Source organism: Suricata suricatta, chromosome 13 (assembly GCF_006229205.1).
Source record: "Suricata suricatta isolate VVHF042 chromosome 13, meerkat_22Aug2017_6uvM2_HiC, whole genome shotgun sequence".
NCBI lineage: Eukaryota > Metazoa > Chordata > Mammalia > Carnivora > Herpestidae > Suricata > Suricata suricatta.
This window is the reverse complement of record NC_043712.1, coordinates 18,221,155-18,246,657: the sequence shown is the minus strand read 5'-3', so window position 1 is coordinate 18,246,657 and position 25,503 is coordinate 18,221,155. Positions and strand designations below refer to the sequence as shown.

At 40.4% G+C, this 25,503-nt stretch overlaps 2 long non-coding RNA genes across 2 annotated transcripts; both read left to right on the top strand.

The window, feature by feature from the left end:
* Window positions 1–3,079: 3,079 nt before the first annotated feature.
* LOC115276638 lies at window positions 3,080–17,581 on the top strand. The gene is made up of 3 exons (XR_003902035.1): window positions 3,080–3,166; window positions 16,158–16,266; window positions 17,539–17,581. It is a non-coding gene; the product is annotated as an uncharacterized LOC115276638 (long non-coding RNA).
* Window positions 5,707–5,971, top strand: LOC115276640. Its single transcript, XR_003902037.1, has 2 exons — window positions 5,707–5,751; window positions 5,838–5,971. It is a non-coding gene; the product is annotated as an uncharacterized LOC115276640 (long non-coding RNA).
* Window positions 17,582–25,503: the final 7,922 nt, after the last annotated feature.

Sequence of the window (25,503 nt, the reverse complement as noted above, 5' to 3'; positions counted from 1 at the left end):
CATCCAGAAAAGTGCATTCTGGCAAAATGGTGAGAAATTTTACTTTTCTGCCTGATGAATCTAAGCTCAAGTTCCTACTTTACTACTTATTTACTCATTTTGTGACTGTAGGCAAGTCACTAAGCATTCCAGATCTATTTCTTTATCTATAAAATAGGGAGAGAAAGAGTTCAGGCCATAGATATGTATATAGAGTGAAAACAAAATGAAATAATCATTATGAAGTGCTTAGCTTCTTTTCTGGCATCTAATATGCATTCAATAAATATTAGCTCTAGTTGTCATTCTTATCATCATTATTATGTGATGATGATGTGAGTTGTTTTGCAGGCAGACCTGTGATGTGGTATTATCACTGGCATCAGAAAGCACTGGCTATAAATTTAGCTCTGATTTTTACTACCTGTTTGTCCTTGAGCAGAGTCTTCACTGTTCTGAATTTTTACTAGTTGACCAAGATAGAGAAGTAAGCCACTGTAATAAATCAGGAATATGTATTTGGTCTTTGTTCCTGGTTCCTAGCACACAGCTCCTAAAATTCTTGGAATCTGTATGATGATAAGAGTATCTCTTGTATGCTAATATGAGACGAGAGGTTACCAGGAGCCTCAAGATAGCTCCAGTAAGGAGGCTCGTGTCCAGAAAGGTCAAAACAGAGCTTGTGGATTGGAATTTTCATTCCCATTCCCAACCTCTGGGGAGGAGAAAGGGCAGGAGGTAGAGTTAATTACTGGCAGCCAATGGTTTAATCAGTCATGCCTATGTAATAGAACCTCCATAAAAACCTCTAAATGATGGGGCTTGAAGAGCTTCTGGGTTGTTGATCAGATTAAGCTGCTGGGAGGATGGTGTACCTGGAGAGGGCATGGAAACTCCTTGCACCCTCCCTCACTATGTAACTCTTCCATTTGGGTGTTTCTGAGTTGAATCCTTTGTAGTAAACCAGTAATAGTAAGCAAAATGATTTCTCGAGTTCTGCGAATCATGATAGCAAATTATCAAACCTGAGGAGAAGGTTTGTTGTGGGAACCTTCTGAATTTAAAGCTGGCCATTCAAAAGTACTGATCACAACCTGGGACTTGTGACTGGCATTTGAATTTGGGGCAGCCTTGTAGGACTAAATACTTATGCTGTGGGATCCCATGCTAACTCCAGGAAGATAGGGAATTGAACTGAATTGAATTGAGTTGAATTGAGTTGAACTGTAGGACACCCAGCTGGTGTTGGAGAGTTGGGGAAATGGTGTTGGAAAAAACACAAAGTATTTGGTGTCAGAAGTTTTGTGAGTAAAAAACAGTTGAAAGCTACTTATCTTCACCAACTGTATTTCATCCCAGAAGCAACTCTTCTGAGCAAGGTGGCATTTTCAGAATTGTGGTCCTTTCAAAACATCTCATTTAGCACTCAGAGACACTGCTTATTAGGTTTTGGAGGTCACATTTTCTTGGAGAAACACCACAATATGATCATGGCACACTGCATTTTCTGATATGAGTTGTGTTTGGACTAGGTGTACCATTACAAGATGTATATTATACTCACAAATTGAACTCTGATCAAGTAGGAAGAAATGGAAAGACTTTGGGGTGATGTCCAGGAAGTGAAGAAGGCTGTGTTGAGAGGAAATGATTCCAGGCAGGGAAGCTTATAGCTAATGGGGACCCAACACAGAGGATGTGTTGATGTGCAGTGTGTTGTAGGAGCATTGACATGAGAGCTCAGTCCTTCCCAGGGAGCTAGGAAAGTGAGGTTAACAGAGTCATGAAGGCTGAATCAGAGTCACTAGTGGGAACAGACAAGAAAGTATAGCCTGGGCAGAGTGAAGAGCATTGTAAACATCTGGAAGAATAGGTGTTTGTAGCATATTTTGGGAATGAAGAGATGTGAACAGTCTGTTGTATTTGGGAAGGAGTGCCAGACTAGACTGGAAAAATTGGTTGGGGGCAGATTGGGGAAGGGAACACAATGGAAAACTATTCACAGCTGGGAATCCTCAATGTGCTTCACTACTCTACCACATTACTCTCACCACCAGAAAGGAAAACAGGCAATAATGAATGCCAAATATGTGCTATGTTTCATGGTAAATGCTTTACACACTAAATATCCTTTAATCCTCACAAAAATGGAAAGAATTGGTGTTTCAACTAGGATTAAATTTGGCTGAGAAGAATATTTGCATTTCTCCCACCCCCAAATAACAATGACATAAACAAGATACAAATGTGTTTTTCTCTCATGTACGGGTCTGGAGTTCAGGGGTATGATGGTGGCTTTTCTCCAAGAGGAAGTCAGGTACCCGGGGTTCTGCTTTATTGCTTCTTCATTTCCATGTGCCAGGCCATGTCAGAGTCCAAATCTGGCTACTCTAGCTTTAGGTATCTTGTCTGTATTCTTGTCAGCAGCAAGGAAGAAGGGATAAAAGAAAGTGGGTCACAGGAGTATTTTAGAGGTTTTCTAAGAAGGCTTTCTGGAAGTTAACTCACAATATTTCTGCTTGCATCCTGTTGTCCAGAAGTTAGACACATGGCTGTATCAAGTTGCAGAGAATGCAGTATTTATTTTGCAACCATGTGCTCAGTTAATAATATGGAAAAGAGATGAATGAATAGCTATACTTACTAAAGGCAAACATTTTATCCATTTTTTCCAGGTAAGGAAATTGGGGTTTATAGAAGCCAGGTTACTTGCTTCTGGCAACACAGATGTTAAGTGCCTAAAATTCCAATTGATTCCAGTTCTGGTGGTCCTAACAACAGGTCTTGCTTTCCAACATGACTTAATAGACCTTAGTGTGGAAAGTCCAAAAAGCAGAGCCCAACAAAGACTTGGGTGAGAATATTTGGAAGGGAATTGTAAGGATAACCAAGAATTCTGGTTTGGCCACAACAGAGGAAGCTCCTGGGATGCGGGACTTTAGTTTTTAAACTGGGATAGTTCTTAGAAGACTACCCTGGGGATGAGATGAGATGGTCAGGGAACAGGCAAAGGGAGAGAGACAAGAAAGAAAAGCCAATGTAAAGGTGCATTATGACTCAACAAGACTCCATTTCATCAGGGCCTTTGAGAAGTTTGCAGAATTCCCTTCACAAATGGGTGCCTGCAGCATGTGTCTAATAGCTTCTTTCCTCATCAGTTGAGCATTGGTCCCAGAAGGTAGATCAGGTAAGTGGGAATGCTCTACCATGGTGACAACTCCAAGTACAGATGAGCTGATAGGATACGGCGGGCACCAGAGAAGCCTGCTATATCATGTGTATTGTCTTACTTATAAGGTTTGAAAGTTCAGGTATTACCCACAGGATAGTGACTTTTAAACTGAACTCCTTTGATTTCCTCAGCTCTCTAGGAGCTATTCTGGACCAGGCTCCTGGTGTGTGTGTGTGTGTGTGTGTGTGTGTGTGTGTGTGTGTGTGTGTGTGTGTGTATTTTGGTTAGTATTTTGCTTCTCATCTCTAACTTAAACCAGCTCTAATTTTATCTCTTTTCTGTTTGTATTATGTATTATTGTAACCTGCACTTGAAGGAAAGGTTCCACAGTTTAAAAATTTTATAAAGCACTCCACTGAGTATTGGAAAGTCACTGGAATATTTATATATGAGACTGAGCTGTTACATTAATTTTTGGGAAATCTCATTATGATTGTATCCTGGAGAAGGAGTAGGAAGAGCAAGCCTGTAGGCAAGGAAAATAACCTTGACGCTGTAGCAATTACAGTCTGTGGATGATAAAGGAAAGGCCAGGGAAGAAGAATGGGCCATGAGACCAGTTAGACTTAGATGGTAAAGGAGAAGAGATTGAGGAGGCTCTATCCACTATGGGTTTCTGATGTGGTTAGCTTAGGATCAGAATAGTGCCATTTATTGAGGAAAAAATGCATGGTGGAAGGAACTGACTTGGAGAGATAATAATACATCCACATAATGAGTACATGATCAGCACCTGAGACCCCTTATAGTATAATAGGGGGAGTTCTGTAGTTGGGGAGTACAAAGATAATTATGAGATGACTTCAGGTCCTTGCCTCTTCTTGTGAACCCAGGGGAAGAATCATACAGGCAGAGTGTCTTTTGTCTCCAGGGACCAAGGAGAAAAGAGAACAGTTTTTCCATGTCTGAATGAGCTAATCAAGGTATGCTGCAGTTGATGCCTGCAGTCCTCACTTTTCCACCCATTGAGCAAGCATTTAGACATTAAAGAAAGAAAGACTGGATTTCTCGAAATGTGCATCTCAGTCAGATATGTATGGTGGTCATTTTGACTTTTTAATGATATAATATGAGACAGCAGAGAACTCTTGAGACTTCTGCTTGAGGGACACTCTTCTATTCCTTTAAAGCCATTCCCTGTCACGGATTCACCCTTATCCTCTTTTTTCTTTCTTTCTTTTTTTTTTTTTTTTAATAATGGGCATTTTAGGAGGAAATTCAAGAAGTACAGAAGTATAGAAAAGTACTTTAAAATTATGTGTGTGCTAAAAGAGAATAACAAACATGATTACAATGATTATTTATTCTAATTATACCAACTAGCTACACATAGCAAGGCCTGCCAACCAAGCATCTTTGCAGCCCTGGGTATCTTCCTCTCCATTAGACAAAGAAATTCAGGAACTTGGCTGCAGGGCTGCTGTTCATAAAGAGAGTGCTGAAACTCTCAGGCTATTTAGTGCCCAGATTGGGGTGCAGTGGCGGTGGTAGTAGTGAAGTCTGTCATACCCAAATTATCCATATGCTCCTTCCCAATTGAGAAGAATCACCTTTTAGTTCCAACATAAATAGGATCAGATCTTGAACAAATTAAGTGGAAGCCAACACAGTGTTAAATATGGTCCTTCCCTATCGCTCTGGGGTCCTCACCAGTCCAGGTGTGCCAAAACCCCATGAACTTCTATTCCAAGAAGCACACTTTATCTAGACCAACTTATTAATGCTTGTCAGCCACATAATCCTTATTTTAATGGGACCTATTATGAAAATTTTATATATAAAAGTAAGAACAACAACTCTGCTGATAGGGGTATGAAGACTATGGAGTCCATCTCCTGTGGATTATTTCACATTTTTGGCAGCTTCCAGAGATCTATAGAACCTAGTTTATAAATATTTGATATAGGCAATTACCTGTTGTAAGTGCTCATGGGAAACTTGCCTAATTCAGACTTCCTGGATATGAATCCTCACCCAAACACTCTCCCTGTGACTTCGGAAGACATTACTTAACTTCTCCATGCCTCATTTCCCTCACCTTCTAAGTGAATAACATTTTGTTCACTAACAAATATGGTGACTAACACAGGTGAAAATACTAAGAACTAAGCCTGTCACATAGCAATTGCCTAGTAATTATAGGTCATTGTTTTGATTAGTTATGGCTCTAAATAAAGTAATTAATTATTACTTAGTCTGAGAAATCAATCCATGCCAGTGCACCTATAAGCTTTCTTTCCTAGAATAGAAATAATAATGATAATAATAATAATAATAATAATAATAATAATTACAACAACCACAACCATACCTAGAATAACATCAACATCATCAATAATAACCATGAAATCCACCAACAATCACAGGATTTCTTTCTAATGATTACTCTGTTTAGCCACTATTTTAGAATGTTCTCTGACCTCACAGAAGCCCTACAATGTAAATACTTCTCAGTTCCATTTCACAAATGAAGAAATCAAGATTCTAAAAGGTTAAGCCACTTGGCCATAACCAGAGAACTAATGCATGTCAAAGTGAAGGTGCGTAGCCAGAGCTGTCTAATTCAAAAGCCTAAGATATTTGCTTTTACACTAATGGTTCCTTGCCTCCCAATTTTCCCCCCAAGGAACTTTTCAAGAAATGATTCCAAGAATAAAGTTTTCAAGTCTTGATGCCTATATACATGGATGATGCTCAGAAATAAGTGGCACCTTCCTTGTTGATGTCCTATAAACTTTGACACATGGAGATGGCAACAGATATGTACCCAAGAGCTTCAGGTCTTTCTTTTTCAGTGTTAAAAGGGAGTGACTTCATGGTTGTCACCGGTGAAATCTTAACTCATGAAAATACTCCTTCACTTTCTCTATCCTGGGTACTACTTTGTTTTATTATTTTTTTTCATTCTTAGTTGGGAGATTTTATTTATTTTTTATTTTTTTTCCGCATAATATTTTATTGTCAAATTGTTTTCCATACAACACCCAGTGCTCTTCCCCATAAGTGCCCTCCACCATCACCACCTTGGTCTCATGGATCCAGAGGTCCCTTTCCTCAGATATTGAAAGATGAAACAGTGTAATGTGTACTTTGTTGGCAGACCAGGGTTCAATAATGTCTCAGCCATGTCCTACTTACGTGAGATTTGCAAGTCCTTTCTATTCTCCATGATTCATTTTTTTCCTCTATAAAGGTAATTACATCTATCCATAGAGTGGCTCTAAGATTAAATACAGTAGAAAGCTCTTATCCTTGTGCCTGGAGTCCTCAGTATATATGAGCTATTACTGTAATTATTAAGTTTAATATCTCCATAAGTTTCAGAAATCTTTGTTTCCAGCGACAGTTCTCTTAAATGTGAGTTCCTTTCCCAGGAGTCTATGTGCTCTGCATGGTTGAGAAGGCACCAGGCTATTCTCTGTTCCCTTGATAAAAGCACTTTCACCATCAAATGGCTCAACTGAATCAACCCAACATTTTCCCCTCCCCTTCCCCCTCCCTGCTAACTACATTTTGGCACTTCTTCAAGGGGCTTTCTGTAATGAGCAGGTTCCCAGAGAAAGCTGTTTCCTGAAAGGCTTATAGCATTTAAAAGAAAACAAGTTTAGGGTCTCAGCATTCTTGCTTTTGAAGAAAGAAAGAAAGAAGCTTAATCTGCAGGCCTGGCAGCAATAGCAGGAGCCGCAGGCTTTCCTGATCACAAACCTAAAGCATCATCATCTCATCTTGCGAGCAATTTCCCAGCTCCCTTTGCAACTTCACTCTGGCTTGCCGATGTGCCTCGGAGGGTTTGGTGGGAAACCCAACCTCTCTCCTAATTCTTTGTTCATCAAATGAGGGCTGAGTACTGTTGCCATCCTGATCAGATCAGCATAAATAAGCCCTTTCCTTATAGTAGCATGAAATATAGCAGCATGGGTGGGCACATTGTTTCTCAGATAGGCTTAGAGACTTGTGGTATAGTGGTGCAGAGAAAGTACAAGCAAAGGAGCCAGACAGCCTTGGGTGCCAAGCTGGCCACCAGCTGTGGCACCTTGAACAAATCACTGATTCTCTCTGAACCTCCATCATCCTTCTTAGTTAAATTGGAATTACTGTGTTTATTTTGTTTGTGTTGAGATGACTACATAGGCAAGGCCCATTTTATGTCTGGAATAGTCTATGGGCTTAATAAATGCCAGGCCATTGACAAAGTAAGTATTCATTCCTTTGATGGAATATCTTCTGAGTTCTTTCTGCATGTCACACAGTAATAGACATTGGAATTAAGAAAGTCTGACATAGTGTCACTGCTTTCATAGTGGTTATAGCTAGTGAACCTACGCTTTATATATCCTGTAAGGAGAGTTTGGGATAAATGGTTCATATGGTGTAGTTCATCATAAAAACCATTGCATATTAAAATTGTATGGGGCCTTGGAGACCAAATAATCTTTTTATAAATGAGAACAAATGGTATAGCCAATAAGTAATCTATTTAAAATTACATGGAAAGTCACTGAGAACTGGACTTCACTCATAGTTCAATGCTTTTCCCTTTGCTTTGAAGAAGCTTATACATTCACTGACATATGAAATGATTTGGAAAGACAATATGTCAGTATGTATTAAATATTTTGGAAAGAAAGAGAGGAAGGAAGGAACAAAGGAAGAAAGGAAGGAAGAGAGAGAGGGAGAGAGAGAAAGGAGGGAAGGAGGAAGGAAAGAAGGAAGTAAGAGAGGGAGAAAGCCCACCTGGAAAGAGGTCTTCAGCTGGGGATGAATTTAGGGAATACTTCTATAAAAGGAAGCTTTAATCATTGTCTTGATGAGTTATGACATGGGAGAGAATATTCTATATATAGAAAAATAAATGAGAAACACTGCCATTTTGAAATTCCTTCTAAGAGGCTCCTAGTCGCAAAGGCCTTTCCTACTGAAAACAGCATTGCTTAATGTAGGTATTAAGCTTAGTGGGTGAAAAATTACAAATGAATGGGCATTACATGCATAGATTTATGTTTCCATGGCATTCTGGATTATAAAAACATTACCCCACAGGAAGATTATACTATGTCTCTGATTTTTTTCTGAGGGGCATTGAAGATTAAATTTACTACAGCCCCAACATGAATATCTTATTAACGAGCCATTTTAAAAAGAGCATCTTTCCTATCTCTAAAATCTGAATTGGAAAGTAAATGCATCCCTTTTTTTTCTCCTGATGGGACCTCCCATAGGCTTTTCTTTAAAGTCTTTTTGTGTTTTGAGAAAGCGTCATTTGTCAAAAAAATATTAGTTGCTCAGTCTAAATCTACTGGAAAGATGTGAAAGCCCACAATCTATATGGTTCACAGGTATTTGGGCCATAAGAAGAATCCATAGACATTAGCAGAATTAACTTAGATACAGAAACATGTAGCTCCTTGAATAAAGTTTCCTGCTGACCCTAGGATTTTCTCAGCACAGGGGATTCCTTCAAGTGTAATTATATGCAATGGGATTCATATGATGGCAGTTTTCTTAGAAACTGAAGTCCAAATTATTTTGGACATGGTGAGAGCTCTTGGAATCTTATCCCTCCTTGTCAAACAGGGCAAATTTGCTCTCTTTTGGAAAGCTCTGTATCCAGGTGGAGTGGGCCAAGGTATCCTGGGCATCTCTAATGCCTTATGGGGTTTGTTTATAAGGGCAACCTTCCAGCCTCAGCTGATTCTAGAAGAGTGAAAATGGGCTATTGGAACTGCCCTACCTTGGAGCTCTCACAGCTTTCCATTCAAGTGCTGAAATAGCTTTTGACAGGTTGCAGAGCTGAATGGTAAGTCTGGGAGACCATTCCTTACGACTAGGTAAGTAGAGGCTTTCTACAACACAGAGTTAAAAAAAAAAGATGGCTTTTTATAATTCAGAAAATTTCCTTCTCCCTTTTGCCAAAAGAGACAATTCAGTGTAGTGGACTTAGGGTTGACTGTTGGCCTTATCCTTTACTGAGTTCTTGGAGAAGTTTACTTGACACTTTGCCTCATCTGTAAAATAGAGACCCTGGTATATAATTTATAAGATTGTGGTAATGCTCCACTAAGAGATAACACACAAAGCACCTGCCAAAGGAGAGACTTTAAAGCAGCAGTGGTTTAGAAAAACCCACACACATCAGATTGTGAAAAAATTTTAGGTGAGTGGCAAGGGGGAGCCTTTAAAGGGAGAGCCCATCTAAGAGGTAGACCCATCAAGATTCAGAAAGATGCCCACTGAGATGAAACAAGTGAGCTCTGGAGCTTAGCCCAGCTTTTCTATGCCTGTTCCATTTTTGTCAGCATACTTAGAAGCCATCAACCAGCACACTCATCCCCAACATGTCTGCAGGTGACTGGAATCTAAAGCAACAGCATTTCACTCACTCATACCCAGAAAGAACTATGATTAGCCCATGGTCTTACTCATCATAGCTGGTCAGCTGATTCTTTCCATTGTACATAGAAAGGTTTCTAAGGGGTGTGTGTGTGCCAAATGTCTACCAGGGAGAACATGATTAAAAGATATTCAGTGGAAAATGGGTCAACTCAAGGTTCTTGCTGGCTAATGTGAAAGAGCCATGACTTCTTGGCTGACCTTCTCCAAGCTAGAGACAAAATTACCAAAACAATTGTTGATGTTGATGAGACAGTGTCTAAGCTGAAACACTTCTTTTCCCTCCTCCCTCCCTTTCTTCTGCTCCTAGAATATTGCATGAGCAGATTAGGTGGGGGTACTCAGAAGGAATCTGTATTTTTTCCTCTCCTATCTCTGCTCCCTTGGATGAAATCTCTGGTAGCCAGATAGCTGATCTGTTCACCCTTAGAGGAAATGTGCTTTCTAACCATTTTAAGCCATAATGTAATTTTGTTTGAGCAATCAAAATGTCCAGTACCCTTTAGTAGTTAAAATTCTATATATACTTCATTAAAATGTAACCATTCCCTATTCTCAGCTCAGGAAGCCCATAGCAGGTAAGGAGTGTAAATGTAAGTATTCTTTGATGAGTTGTTTTATATTTTTCTCCAATTTATACTTTTTTAAAGTGTATTTATTTATTTTAGACAGAGAGTAAGAGTGAGCAAGGGAGGAGAAGAAAGAAGGAGAGAGAATCCCAAGCAAGCTCTGCACTGTGAGCACATAGTCAGATGCATGATTAGAACTCACAAACTGTGAGACCATGACCTGAGCTGAAATCAAGAGTCAGATGCTTAACTGACTGAGCCACCCAGGCACCACCACGATCAATTTATACTTTTAATGATCTTTCCCACTTGTAGAAAATTCTGTTTCTGATACCTTCAGGAGAAAAACTGAGTCTGAGATGAAGAGGTGACCTGGGCAGGGAAAGGTTTTGAGATTTGCACTGTTGTGAGCTGGCATCAGAACACTCAGGCCTTGGCAATTGTTTAAAGGTAATTCTTTTATGAAGTGTTCTGAAGACTTCTCTTTGTCCCTTTCTCTTTTCTGGGAATCTCTCTCCAGCATAAAAGATAGGGACGAATGCATCGCCTCCAGCTGGTCCCTTAAGAGGCCACCATCTTCTGCACAGTCTCTGTTGGGTTTTCACTATTGCTCCTGCTACCTCTATTAAAAAAGCCTGTTCAGACATCTGCTGGCTGGCTGTCTTGCGCCTTGGACTCAGAATTAGTCAGTGTGCAATGACTTCCCAATCACTTCCTCTATTCAGCTTCTTTGGCCAACTACTTCTTCTTTAGATTTCTTGGGCACATCAGTCTGGTTAGTCACCAGTGCCCTGAGGTTCCCTCACAGTCCAGGAAAAATATGTAGGCACTTTGATTTTCACTTTGATTGATTATGTAGGCATTCTTGAAATGCACTTAGCCTGAGGGGAGGGAAGATTAAACCCTGTCATAAGATAAAGGTAGAGATAGGCTCCATGCTTTTATGATTATCCATCTCTAATGTCCAATTTAAATAATTTATTCCTTTAAGGCAGATTATAAGCCACCTTCTTTGCCAGTCCTGCATAGATGAGCAAGCATCTCACTTTGCAATCTCCAAATCATTGACTCTTATCATTTTTGGGACCTAGCTGAAAATGAGGCAGCACCCCACTGAAATATCCTGTTACTCTTCCTTCTTTTCTTCCTTCCTATTTTTATCATCTAACCTTCTGAAAATATTGCATACCCTTCAGTTATATGACATGCTCTCTGTTAGATGTTGAGGATATTTAAAAAACACACGCAAACACAACAGGTAAGATAAACAAATGCACTATTATAATACAGCATGATGAATAACATTATGGAAGAAAATGGGATTATATGGGAAAATAGAGAAAATGAAACTAACTCTGGTCTGTAGCATTGGATAAGGCCATTATTCTCTAGAAGGCCTTGTCCATGCAGAAACTTGAAAAAATAATGGAGGAAAGGAAGCATTAGTTAGACAAAGATGGTGCATTCCCAAAACTAAAAGAAATTCAGTTTAACTGAATTTTTTTCTGAGAGAGAGGTGGGTGGAGTGTGAGATGAGATTAGAGAGAGAACTTAGATCATACAAACCTAAGAGGAGTGTAATGGAAACATCTATGCTTTTGAGGAAGTGAGCCTGTCTACATGGTACAAATGATTTGAAGAACATATGGTTATGTTTCATTTCAGAGGATCCATCACATTTATCTTGATTAGAACTGGGAGTTTCTCCAGTCTCCGCAGCCTTATTTCTCACATATTGTCTTGTTCTCCCATTAATTTGGTAAGCATGCATTGACCCCCAGCTCTGAGCCAAGTCATATACAAGAGCCTAGGAATTAATATATGAATGGGACATATTCTGTCCATCAAAGCTAAGCAAGAGAGAGAGAAGGAAATTGATGGTATCACACTTGAATTTTATAATAGAGCATCTACTATTCTAAATCCCATAATAAATGTTTTTCATGGTGGAGGTGAGGAGGCAAGTGGAAGAACATGAAAGAATGAAAATAAAGGTAGGTGAGGGTGGTGAACAAATACTTCCAAGCATCAGCAATGTGTCTTAGCCAAGGACTGGAGAAGTGTATATGTTAACCAGGTGAGTGATAGGCTGGAAGAAGCACAAAAGACACAGGTAACATTTGTGAAGGGACAGGAAACATGAAGGTGTGATGTATTCAGGGAAAGTGTAAATTGCTCAGATTGTCTGGAAGATACCTTGTATGTATGTGGCAGTTGCAAAAGATGTGTGTGGAAAGATAAGCAGGGGCCAGACAAGAAAGCCTTGTGTGCCTTATTAATAAATGTAGATTTTTGTTTTAGTGTAATTCTGAAGAGGTGATATGGTCTCTGAGTTTTTGGAGGCATCTATCTGTATCTGGTCTGTAACAATAACCCCTAGTTATTTCTATCATATGAGAAGTCTAGCTCATGGAAGGTGGATCATGGTTATAAGAATTACAGAGGAAGAGCAAACTTAAAACTGCCTGGCAACAATTTGCTGAGGTTGTCATGTAGAGGAATGTAGCAGGCTGAAATGAGTAAAGACGGGAACAGATCATTCACCAACACAAGAGGTAGTTCATAGAACTTGGAGTTGTGTGTCCCAGGAAAGTGTGGGGCTCAGGAAGACAGGCTGAAACCCAAGTCTGTCCAAAATGATGTTGAGTTGCTCATGTTCTTCCACACAAGGAGAATTAGGGAGCTCAAGTTACCTCGTGAAATGCTGGTGTTGTGAGATGCAGATACAATGGGCTTATTATCTGACGCTTAGTGTTCTCCAAACATTCTAAGTTGGCACGTTGTTGCTGCAGTGGGAGCTCTGCCATTAGGAGATGGTGGGTTTTTTTTTCTTTCTTTCTTTTTTCCTTTCTCTTTCTCTCTCTCTCTCTTTCTTTCTCACTCTTCCTTACTTTCCCTGTTGTTGTTCCTACCCACTCCCTCTCCTTTTGCCTAGCAACTTCTTGGATGCCAGATCATTACTTGTTGCCCTTAAAGGAAGAGGCCTAGTTGATATGATTCTGACTTTTAGTAGTATGTATTTTCGTGTGCCTATGTATATGAATGAGTGTGCATGTGTGTGTGGACGGATGGATGGATAGATAGATAGATAGATAGTTTTGCATGGTACCCACAGAGAAATAAACAGTTACACTTGTCTCCTTTCAAATATGTATAAGAAGTATATTTCAGTAAAAAAAAATTCCCAAAATACCAAGAAATAAAAAACCAAACAACAATCACTTGAGTGTCATGATTTTAGCTTATTTTGTTAACTTCCTGTTTTATTATTCCATCCTTTTAGCTATAATTCATATGGATATCTAAAGTAGATTGTATTCTGGAATCAGAATTTAAAATTTCCACAAAGTCTGATTTTTTTGGCATGGAATTAAATTGAGCTATTATCTTAATGAAGATCTGAAAAAGAGAGTTCTTAGTATCTTGTGATCTTTCCACCCTTGTTTCAAGTTCCTAGTTTTATATAGACGTTATCTTATGTTCCCTTCATTGTGCCTTTTCTTTCAAGATGCTTAAAGTAAGCCTCCATTTTAGGTGGTGATATAATGAAATTGCCTAGTGTCACCTCTGGTAGTGCTGACAACATTGCTTTTTGTGACAACTGTCCCTGGAAGTACTTTCCTCCTCCATGGAGTGTGCCAAACCTATTCTACCATGATGCAAAGCATTTGGTCAGATCATATGATCAATTTTGGAGGTTTAGTCCTATCCTTAAAATGTGTCAAGACCACCGTAATCCATATTGCCAGAGTAACAAATACTTATTCACCTCTTTCTAAGCTGAGTCATGCATCTTTCTTTCACCTCTATCCACCTCACAGCTTTCCAAACCTTGTCTGAATTCACTGGATTTTTTCCTCTTGCACCAAGCCCTAAGGCCTAAACCCTACATTCTTTATTGGGTAGTGATCTCTGATATCCTTCTTTAATGTAACTCTACATTGTTCCAAGGAATAAGTGAGATAATATAAGTAAAGAACTTAGCACAAGCTAAGCACTTGATACATAAAAGAATAAATTTTGCTATCTTACTAATATGTGCCACAGCCTTGGGATGGATTTTAGTAAAATATGGGCCAATTAAAAACCCTACCCAAGACTATTCATGACTGGAAATCCCTTCAACTGTTTTTCTAATTGGCTATATCTATATTTTTTACCCTCATCCAACCTCCTCCACCTGCTCACCCAGTCTCAGTGGGTCACTGCCAAGCAAAAGTTGGCTAGTCTCTTCCCAGTGATAGTGCTCCCCAAGATCAAGGAATTTGAATCCAGGTTCCCTTACTTACTGGATGTGTGACCCTGGCCAGGTTCCATTTTTTGTGTCTTCATTTATTCCTCTGCAAAGCAAGGATAATAATAGTGCCTCTCTGATAAAGTTGCTGCCAGGATTAATTGGGTTAAAATGTGAAAAATCAATTAGTAAACTGACTGGCCCAAGGAATCACCATTTGAAGGTATGTTACTGTTGGCATGATTCTCCCTGCCTTTAGTCCAGAACTCATTGGAGCTCCCAAGAAAGGAAAATCACACAGTGAATTTCATGATAGGATAAATAATCAGTAGAGCTGCACCTCTATCCACAATGATGGCCAACTGCATGCTATTATGCAATGGCTAGTGTATTAGTTTGTTCCCTTGAAATATAAAGGGGTTGTGACCTTATCTTTGAGAAACAAAATGTTCATTAATGCATTGCATCTCTCTCTTCCCCCGACAAAGGGACAATCAGCCTTCAAAAGCGAATTTGAGGGACCACTTTTAGATAAACTTGAAAAGTAATGCATTTATCACGAAGGTAGAATATATACTGCCAAAGTAATTGGAGAGTAGATTCAGCTAGGTCCCTAATGACATATGAAAGGCATGTAACACATGGTAGATTTTTAGTAAATGCAGCCAGTTCTCAAATAGGATTTGTCATGGTAATAAAAGATGAATTACTATTATATAAATGTTAAAGATTATAGTATATTACATTACAATCCCAATACAATAATTATATATTTTATATTAATATGACGACCTTCATCACCTTCATTTGATAGTGAAGATAGGTCTTCTTTCTCGTTTTGCACCTGGGGCTCTCAATTGCACTTAAATAATTCCTCAATACAAGTGATATGAGCAACTTTGATCAATATCAGAACAGCTTTCTAAGGACATGAGACCTGCATTTAAATTTCACAGGTAGTCTTCACAATAGGATGAACAATAGACTTTGCTGCTGCCTCCACCATGTCTCTCTCTGCCTCTGTCTCTCTTTCTCACACACACACACATACCACACTCTCATTCTTTTCCCTACTTATTCAATGTCAGTCGTGTCTTGGAACATACCTGAATAGGAGGTGAAAGGATCTGGACAAACAGAAGGTCCTCCTGCATCAATTTCAACACTTGCACATTTCAATTTCAGTAAAGTCCCGAGGTCATTACAAACTTTCATAATTCAATTGCAGGTATCAAAAAAACAACCTCTACATATTTTAAGATGGATTCTTTCAAGCATATAAAATCAGTTTTGTCAGTATGTACACCAAGGGGTCTACTTTCAGGTTTTGTAACAAACTTCGTGTGAGAGGTGTATCATACTTGGAGGCTAGCAGAAACTGGAGACCCTCTCCACAGTGAAAATTGCATTAAATTTGTCTCTAAAGTTCAATTATCCAAATATTTCTGCTTTAATGGCAGTGACAATTTTTTACATTTGGCAATGCTGACAGTAAGAAATGTAATGCATAAGATAGGTTTTTTTTTCCATTAGAGGGTATAAAGAGAGAAACCCATAGATCTCTGTTAAAGACTGAAATGTGTCCTTTCACTTTCAAATCCATATGTTGAAGACCTACTATCAATGTGACTATATTTTTAGAAAGGCATTTAGGGCTAAATAAAGTTGTAAGGGTGGGCTCTGATAACTGGTATCCTTATAAAAAGAGGAGATACACTTAAGTCTTTCTCTCTCTGTCTGTGCATGCACAAAGTGGCCACGTGGGGACATGGTGAGAAGGTGGCCATCTGGAAGCCATGAAGAAAGACCCCCCAGAAACAACCCTAATGACACCTTAATCTGGATTCCTAGCCTCTGGAATTGTGAGAAAATACATTTCTGTTGTTTAAGCCACCCAAATTGTAATATTTTATTATTGGCAGACTGATATGATTTCATTAATAATGATTATAGAATTAGACCATGTGCCAAATGCTGGGACACAAAGGTAAATGAGATGTAGCCCCTTACATTAGATGGGACACTAAATTCATCTAATGTTTAGTGACGGAACAGACTCACAGAGGGGACTATTAATCTCAAGGTCCCAGAACTAACCATAGCAAAACTGGGTACAAATGCAGTTCTCTTGATTAACTTCAGCCTGACATTGAGTCCTGTACTCTTTTCATGGAAGTAAAAGGTAACTTCTATTATGACAGGGAAGCATTAAAAATGCCATTTTGGTAAATTCAAAAATCCACTAAAGAAAAATTCATTTGAGTCAAAAACTGTTTCTTACAATTTCCTATCTCCAGTTCTTGGTCTCAGAGCTTGACAATGTCTTTGGGTTTTCAAACCAATTAAAGGAACGTGTTCCTCTCCTCTAACTATGGCTAAGCAACAAGACCTGCTGTCTCTTGGGGAACAGAGCTGGAAGCTTTAACTTCTTGTCAGACATGGCCTACACCAAATTTCCCCAGAACTTTCTAGAGGCAATAGGCTAACCCAGCAAGAAAACCATAGAATTCAATGGAAACCATCCAAATTGCCTCATATTTAGCTTCATCTCAGACAATCCTCAGTCAAGGAGACTCAGACCATGAGGCTATGGCGTGACTTTTGTATGTCTGCCAAAACAGGGATAATGACGAGGAAGAAGAGTTTTGATAGAAAAGAGATAGCATGGAGGATTTTTTTTTAACTTAGAGAAGTGGGATTCTGAGACTAAGATATATTAGTGTATAATTTATATAAGGGTGTTAAATTAAACAGTTAAAGGGAGACAGGAGGGTAACAAAGAAAAGAAGCTTTAATTCTTGATGTTTGCTTTGGGCAATGGAAAAAAAAAACCCTCTGTCTGTGACACCATAATTTATATTTCCAGTAAATGCTGGAGGAATGGACTTGGGCCAGGAGGGAAGCACAAGTATTATACATTGAACCCGGCCTAAAAAGTTGGTATGAAACTGTTGCAGATTTAAGAAGAGATTAAAACACCAGACCTCCTGATTGGGTTTTGTTTGTTAAGGGTGGAGACTTGCATTAGATTACCCTCTAATTGAATGAAATGCACTCATGGTTTTGTGAATTGCCCTGTTGTGCCATAATTTGCTAGTGTTACTGATACTTATGTTCTCCTTGACACTTCCCAGCTTCCACTGCACTGAGGTGGACCATGTGACTCATTCTGACCAATGAAATATGAGTGAAAGTCATGTGGTCACTGTCAAGGGAAATGGCCAAGTCTCAGGTGTGTCTCCCTCAGCCCATCATCCCTGCAGTTGGAAGGAGAGGCTTTGTGTTGGCAAAAACACAGGATGGAAAGGGTCAGGGTTTCTGAATCACTGTGTGGAAGAGACCCATCTAAGAGAGTCAGGATGCCTACAGCAGCCCCTTAGAGGAAATGAGAAATTTTCTAATGAAAAAAATTTGTAAGATGTGCAGATTGTATAGGAGCTAATGATGAATATAGGCCAACTAAATGCATCCTCCTCATTTTCTGCACCTACAGCCCTGATCTTTTTCAGATGTCACCCTCCCCCATAAGGCTTAGGGAGGGTGATCCTCTCTCTCCGTCTAGAAGAAAATCCTTATTGGTCTTTTTTTTGTCCATTCCCTTTGCCAGTGATTGGTTTAGGGTGGACATGAGATCAGATTGTGAAGCTTTTGGGGGGCCTCTGAAAAGGTTTTATTATTCTTAAGGAGTGACAGATTGAGATTTTTCCTTTCTTATTAGAGATAAAGAGCTGGGGGGAAAGGTAACGCAGCAAAGCAACCTGAGGTGATATGCTTACTAACATTAGGTCATATTCTAGAACACCTGGGTGGCTTGGTCAGTTAGGTGTCCAACTCTTGATTTTGGCTCAGGTCATGATCTCATGGTTCATGGGATGGAGCCCCATCTCCAACTCTGCAATGGTAGTGTGAAATCTACTTGGAATTCTCTCTCTCTTTCAAAATGAATAAATAAATAAATAAATAAATAAATAAAGTACTCAATAAGTACTAAAAAAAAAAAAAGTCAGTTCATTTTCCCTCTAGCTGAAATGTTTAAGTGCTAAGTAGAGTTGATTGAGGACAGGAAGAGAAGGTTGAAAGAGAAGGCCTCAGAAGCACTGTGGTGGGCAGGGACAGGGACACACAGAGACATAGCTCTGAGGAGGGTAATGGCCTATGACCTCTCAGAATAGTGATATCTGCCCCTGACTTTAAGTGACCGGAGGGGTGATCATGACCTTCTGTTATTGAAGATTCCTGTGTTCTCAATACACTCATATGGGTAGAGCTCAGGCAATGGAAGAGGAAAAGACCAGAATAAGCAAGAACAGCATGAGAGGTGGTGATGAGGTAGCCTGAGCCATGGAGCAGAAGCTGGGAACAGGAATAAAAAGCAAAAGATGGAAAGAACTAAACTCTGGGCAAGTAAGCACCCCACATCCCTGCAGTCTTCAAAAGTAGGCCAGTTGGGGAACAAAGTGTTCCATTTGAATGTTAACAACAATAAAGGAGAATGGAAAGCACTACAGATAAGCGGGGGGAGAAAACCACACATTTTGTGCCAGACAGACTTAGTTTGAAATCTTGGCTGTGATATTTACAGGGTTTGTTTCATTTAGCAATTTATTTCACTTTTTGAGTCTCCGAAAAATCTCAGCCATCGTATTTCAATCACTAAGCATACTTTTAAAATAAACTTTTCAGCATACTTTGTACCATATATATTTGCAAAATCTTGTCCAGAACTCAGAAGATCCACATCTTGACATTTGCTCTGCAACATTCAGATGTTTGCCTTAAGTTAGCTCATGTGTAAAATGAGCAGGAACCAGGTTATTTGGAGGAACAAAGGTGACACCCATCTGTTATGCCCTGTTAAACCATGCAGAGAAACTGTTCTTGAAGTCACAGTACCAATTCAATCTGAGGACTCCTGCTTTGCATGAAGAAATGTATGGCTACTTTTTTTTTCTTTTTTTTAAACAGACACACTTCACTGTCATTTAGATAAAATGTGACAATCATAGTTCTCAGCAAAACCTGGAGCATTTTCATTTGGCCTTGTATGTGGACTGGCTTTGGGACCTCAGGAGCTGAGAAACATCATTGTTGGAAACTCTGAGAATGCCCTGTCACCCACACGGCTTTGCCCTTTCTGGCTTTTCAGCCTTCCACCCACCAGCCCCATCTGGCCGAAGCTTTGGTCAGTGTGGGAGAAGAGAAAGGAATCTGTTCAGCTGAGTCATGACCCAGGCCTAACATATGGTACAAAACCAATTAAGGCCCTCTTGTCTGTGGCCTGAATCCAGTGGCATTGAGGGAAGTGAAACCCTGGGTTCATTTCTCCTGGTGGCCCTTGTGCCCTTGAAAGGCAAGGGGTTGGAGTTACTGCTGGTCATAGAAGATGAATAGGGTAAGCAGACAAGGGGGCTAATTGCTTCCACTTCACCCCTGCTGCCTCCCCCAGAAATGTTCTCTGGCCAAACCAAATTCAAGAGCTCCCAGAAGACCCAGACTCCCCAAAGCCAAGAGCAACTCCCACCTCCCTGCCACCACTTACTGTCCCCAAAGGCCTATCCAAAAGATCTGGTCAGGAAGCCTAAAAATAGTTGAGTGTGTGGTGACAAGCCTTGTGCATTTGCTTTGTAAAAATATTCTGAGCAGGGAAATAAACCTTTCAGCAGCTTATTTTTCCACTGCTCTGGGGAGCAGCTCCCACTTTCTGCTGCCGCAAGCACTTCCTTGGGGTACCTTGGGGTGGGTGTGGGGTGGGGGTGGATGGAGGGGAAGGGCAGAACCAACTCAGGACCTGAGGGGGGTTACTCCATGGGAGAAGTATCTTGTCAGAAAACCAGGTGTACCAGGACCAATGACTTCTAGGATCCAGAGGGATGGTCCAGGCAAAGGAACTTTTCTGCACATTCTGAATGTAGGAAGAAATGTAATCACAAACTCCTAAGTTCTGGCATGCATGGCTCTTCCGGAGCTAGCTCTGCTCATCCTCCCAGGCATAATTAGGTCCATCAAACAGAAGTGTTCGCAGTTGTCCCATCACTTCCTGAGGCTTCTTGCCTTCATACCTTCCCATACTCTGCTCTTTCTGCTCAGAAGCTCCTTCCCAGTTCTGGACCCTCACTACCATCCCTGATCCCTGTCCAACCTATTCCATTATTAAAATCCAGCCCAGAGTCTGCCTTCTACTTGATATCTCTCCTGACACCCCTCACAGACTATCACTATATTTCCTAGGAAACAATTCTGCCATTCTTGCATCGATTACATGGCAGATTATTCCCTCGCAGGGTTTGTGTTTTATTCATCTTGATGTTTTTGTAGCCTCACATGGGATCTGGCAATAGTGAGCGCTGCCAAACAGGTTAATTGAAGAAGTTAAGGACTGTAATATTTCTGCCAAAGAGAAGAAGGAGATCGAACTGCCATTTTTCAGAGAGCGTGGATAAATCTGGGACCCTGTGGGGTTGAGAATTTATGAAATGTTTATGTCTACTTCTTCCAAGTGGGCATTTGCCTCAGTAAATCACTCTGTTAGTTATCACAAATAACACAGTAAAGAACTCTGAAGACCTCTGAGTTGACAGAGAACCTTAACATCATCTTTTTCCTTTCCAGCACTCCCTTGAGTTAAGATGCTATGGTCTTATTTTTACAGGTGAGAAAATAGTTTCCACCCAAAAGAGTAGGAGAAGAGCAGAAAGGAGCTTGGCCTCAACTCAGACTGCCCATTTCCAAAAAGTTTCTCTTTCCACATATGACCCCAAACTACTGAAAAGAGAAAAAAAAGTACAAAATTCCTGATAGTTTATTATTATTATTTCCAGAAAATATGAAACCCATGTAAGATTCTGTTCACTTAAGTGCAAGAAAATCACTGACAGACCATGCATAGAGAAGCAGAGAATAGGATATGTCCTTACCTGGATCCCTAATTCAGCAGAGTTTGCCTATCCTTCTTGGTGTGATGGGGGTCCATTGGTGCCACTATCAAGAAAGAGGTGGGATGAATGAATCAAGAAGATGTGGTATATATATACAATGGAGTACTACATGGCAATGAGAAAGAATGAAATATGGCCATTTGTAGGAAAGTGGATGGACCTTGAGGGTGTCATGCTAAGCGAAATAAGTCAGGCAGAGAAGGACAGATACCATATGTTTGCACTCATAGGTCTAACAGGAGAACAGGAGAAACCTAATGGAGGACCATGGGGAGGGGAAGAGGGAAAGAGAGTTGGGGAGAGAGAGGGACACAAAACTTGAGAGACTATTGAATACTGAAAATGAACTGAAGGTTGAAGGGGGAGGGGGAAAAAGAGGTGGTGGTGATGGAGGTGGGCACTTGTGGGGAAGAACACTGGGTGTTGTATGGAAACTAATTTGACAATAAACTATTTAAAAAAATAATAATAAAAAAAAAGAGGTGGGGCAGTGTGGTCATCAGAGGTCAGGCTGCCTAGGCTCAAATTCCAGCTCCACCCAACTGATACTCTCCATGAAGTCTAATACATGTTACTCAAATCTCTCTGTGCTTCAGCTTCTTCATCTTTTTCTTTAATGTTTATTTATTGAGAGAGAGACAGAGACTGAGCAGGGAAGGGCAGAGAGAGAGACACACACACACAGAATCTGAAGAAGCAGGCTCCAGGCTCTGAGCTGTCAGCACAGAGCCTGATACAGGGCTTGAACCTGAGAACCACAAGATCTCATGACCTGAGCCAAAGTCAGATGTTAACTGACTGAGCCACCCATGCACCCTACTTTGCTCATCTTCAAATTGATGGGAGCAATTAGACCTGGGTAATGTATAAAATATTACATGATCAGTATCACCTCTTATGCATCAGGTGATGCATAAGATATCATCCATCTTTCACCTTAGTAACAGCCTGTTCAGGTATTACTATCTCTATTTTACCTATGAAATACTTGTGGCTCAGAAATAGGTATTTTTCTCAGTGGGTGTTCTGGGTTTTGAGTCCTAATATTTCTGAATTTAAAATTCTAGGTATATTGTTTCTGTGTCTCGGAAACTCCTGGAAACTGTGCTCTTTTGAGAATGTGCGAGAGGGAGTCACATAGCCTAGATCTATGGGGATCCAGACAAAGCTGGCATAAACTGGGATACCCCGAGCTCTTGTCAGCTTCCCAAGACAGAGCTGATGCTGAAAATTCTGTAGGCGGCATGGGTGTAGCACGGATAAATACCCAGAGGCTTGGGAGGCAGAGTGAAAATATTTGGAGCCGGCAAGTCTGGTCAATTAATATGTGCTTGTGAGGCATTTTTAAAGCTGAAGGATCTTTTCTAAGTGCCAAGTGATATTAATTATTAGTATGAGGGCAGGTCCTACCAGCAGAGTAAGAGGTGCCTAAATTTACGTGTGTCATGTGAGTCATCTTCCCGGACAGTGTGCATGCCTCCCCTCTAGTCGTGAGGGCAAAATCCAGTAAATGGGTGCCCTTAGGGAGTGAGGCAATAAAGCCTGCACCTTCCTTTGCAGTGTAGATACCTGGTCTTGCAGGAGAGAGTTGTTCTCAGCCTTGCTAGAATCGTGCTCAGGAGGTAAAAGTCCTGTTGGGGCCACCCATAGGGAATGAGTGTGCCAATGCTTATAGCCTGGGTTGGATCGGGCAAAGTGGGAGAAACATGATTAGTGCAGGGCCATAAATGGGAGAAAGATGAATCCTGAGCTCAGAGACGGAAACGATATACAACTTGTCAGGAAGTAGAGTCCAGTGTAGGTCTGGAAAGTGGTTCAGGAGGGAGTGAAGAATGGTGTGAGGGGCTGGCAGCTCTTTGAGCGCTGGATGCCTCCCACTTGGTGTCGGGTGACCTGGTCTCTTTAAAGCTCTCCGGAGGGTTAGGTAAACCTAAAATCTTCTGTGCCTTCTCCAGGTGGCCCTCACTTTATATCTCGGGGATGTTTCTAATTTTTTTTTGTTTGGTTGGGAAGAATGGGTGGAGACGAGTCTAATTTTTAAAAATGTTTTATTTACTTTTGAGAGAGAGAGAGAGAGCGCAAGAGCATGAGCAGGGGAGAGTCAGAGAGAGAGGGAGACACAAAATCCGAAGACAGGATCCAGGCTCTGAGCTGTCAGCACAGAGCCCAACGCAGGGCTCCATGAGCCATGAGCTCATGACCTGAGCCAAAGTCAGACACTCAACCGACTGAGCCCCCCAGGTGCCCCAAGAGAAGAGTCCAATTTTGGAGGAAGCCTATCTAAATTTGAATTTCATCAATGAACTCTGTGTGGCTATGAGCCAAGCATTTCTCTTCTTTTGTAGTCAGTTCCAGATCTGGAAAATGAGAAACAAGCTCAAAATGTTGCCTAGATATTCTTTCAGGGTCAACTTTCCATACTTTCGAGAAATGGAAGTTCCATCTTTATGCTAATTCTGTAGAACTCAGGGGTATTTCTGAGATTCCCTGTAGGCCGGTTCAGTCAAGCCAGAGTACCTAGAGAACAGGGCTGTGTTCAAAAGAACAGCTCTGTTTTAGGGGTTTATTAAAGTTTCATAAGCTACTTTTGGGGAGAAATGCCACATACATATGCATTTGTTTATGTGTATGGTTTATTTCTTTTGTGGGATTTGCTTTGAGTGAGCTTAATTCTTTAAAATAAACTTATGGCAGGTTATATAGATAACCTTTGCAATGTGAGTAATAATCCCCACTTACTGTTTTGGAATATCAAATTTTGTTAATAATAATTCCACTTTATATCTATGAAGTATGTTAGAGTTTACAAAAGCTAGTTGTTTGCATGATCTTAATGGGTCCTAAAATCACCTACAAACTATACCCTTTTTTCTTATCATGTTTAATAGCCTTATTGCTTTTTCAATTGTAAAGTGAATATGTATATAGCAGGGTACCATGTTAAATATAAAACTTTTTGTTTTCCTCTGGTAAAAACAAAAAAAAGAAGCTACCATGGTCATTCTTGGAAGAATGATTCACGTTTGAGACAAGACTGTGACTCCTTTTCCCAAAACGGAAGGAAGGTCCGCCACCAGAGGCAATGGTGCTCCCTGACAGGAAAAATGAACTTGGCAAATCTTGTTCTTCTCTGTTATGGTGATCTGGATTGTCTCAAAGAGTTCAGGGAAGAAAGGGAAATGAGCACTTTTATTTCTGGGTATTTACATGAGAGAAACAAACAAGGCTCCTGTGAGAAGCTGCAGAATAGAGACAAAGATTGTGTAACTGGCGAGCAGACGACTTGAGCTGCTACTTCGGAGACAGCACACCTGGGAGGGTTTGGCATTTGGCTCCAGATGGAGCTGAAAAAGCAGAGCATGGAGATCTCTGGGCCTGAAATCCTAAAGCCAATACAGCTACAGTCTTGGGGCTAAGGGAGTTGAAGCTCTATCCTTTGAAGAAGTACATGAGTGACCAATACAAAACATCCAAATCAGCAGTGAGCCAGTGACATTTTCATAACTCTATAGCATGCATTAGCGAATGTCTTTTGTAAAGGTCCAGGTAAACTTTGGGGCTTGTTGGGCTACATGGTCTCTGTTGTATTTATTCAACCCTGCCCTTATTTTTTTAAATAATTTTTTAATGTTTTGTTTATTCTTAATACAGAGAGAGACAGATCACGAGAGGAGGTGGGGCAGAGACAGAAGGAGACACAGAACTGAAAGCAGGCTCCAGCTCTGAGCTAGCTGTCAGCACAGAGTCTGACGCGGGCCTTGAACCCACGAACGTGAGATCTGACCTGAGCCGAAGCCGGAAGTTTAACCGACTCAGCCACCCAGGCGCCCCTCAACTCTGCCCTTATAACATACAAGCAGCCACAGGTGATATGTAACAGAACAGGTAGGTGGCTGTGTTCTAATAAAACTTTACAAAAATAGGCCAGATTAGCCTACGAAGCACAGTTTGATGATCCTTGCCTTAAAACAGTCCCAGAAGTAGAATCACTAAGTTAAAGCGTACATACTTTTCTATATTTTTCTAGGTGTTTAAGTCACCTCCCAGAAGGGTCACACCAAATCCTTATAACTCATGCATGAAAGAATTATTTCCCTCTATGATCCTCAGTTCTCAGTATTTTTATTTTTTAAAAGAACCAAGAAGGAAAAAGTTAATTTCCTT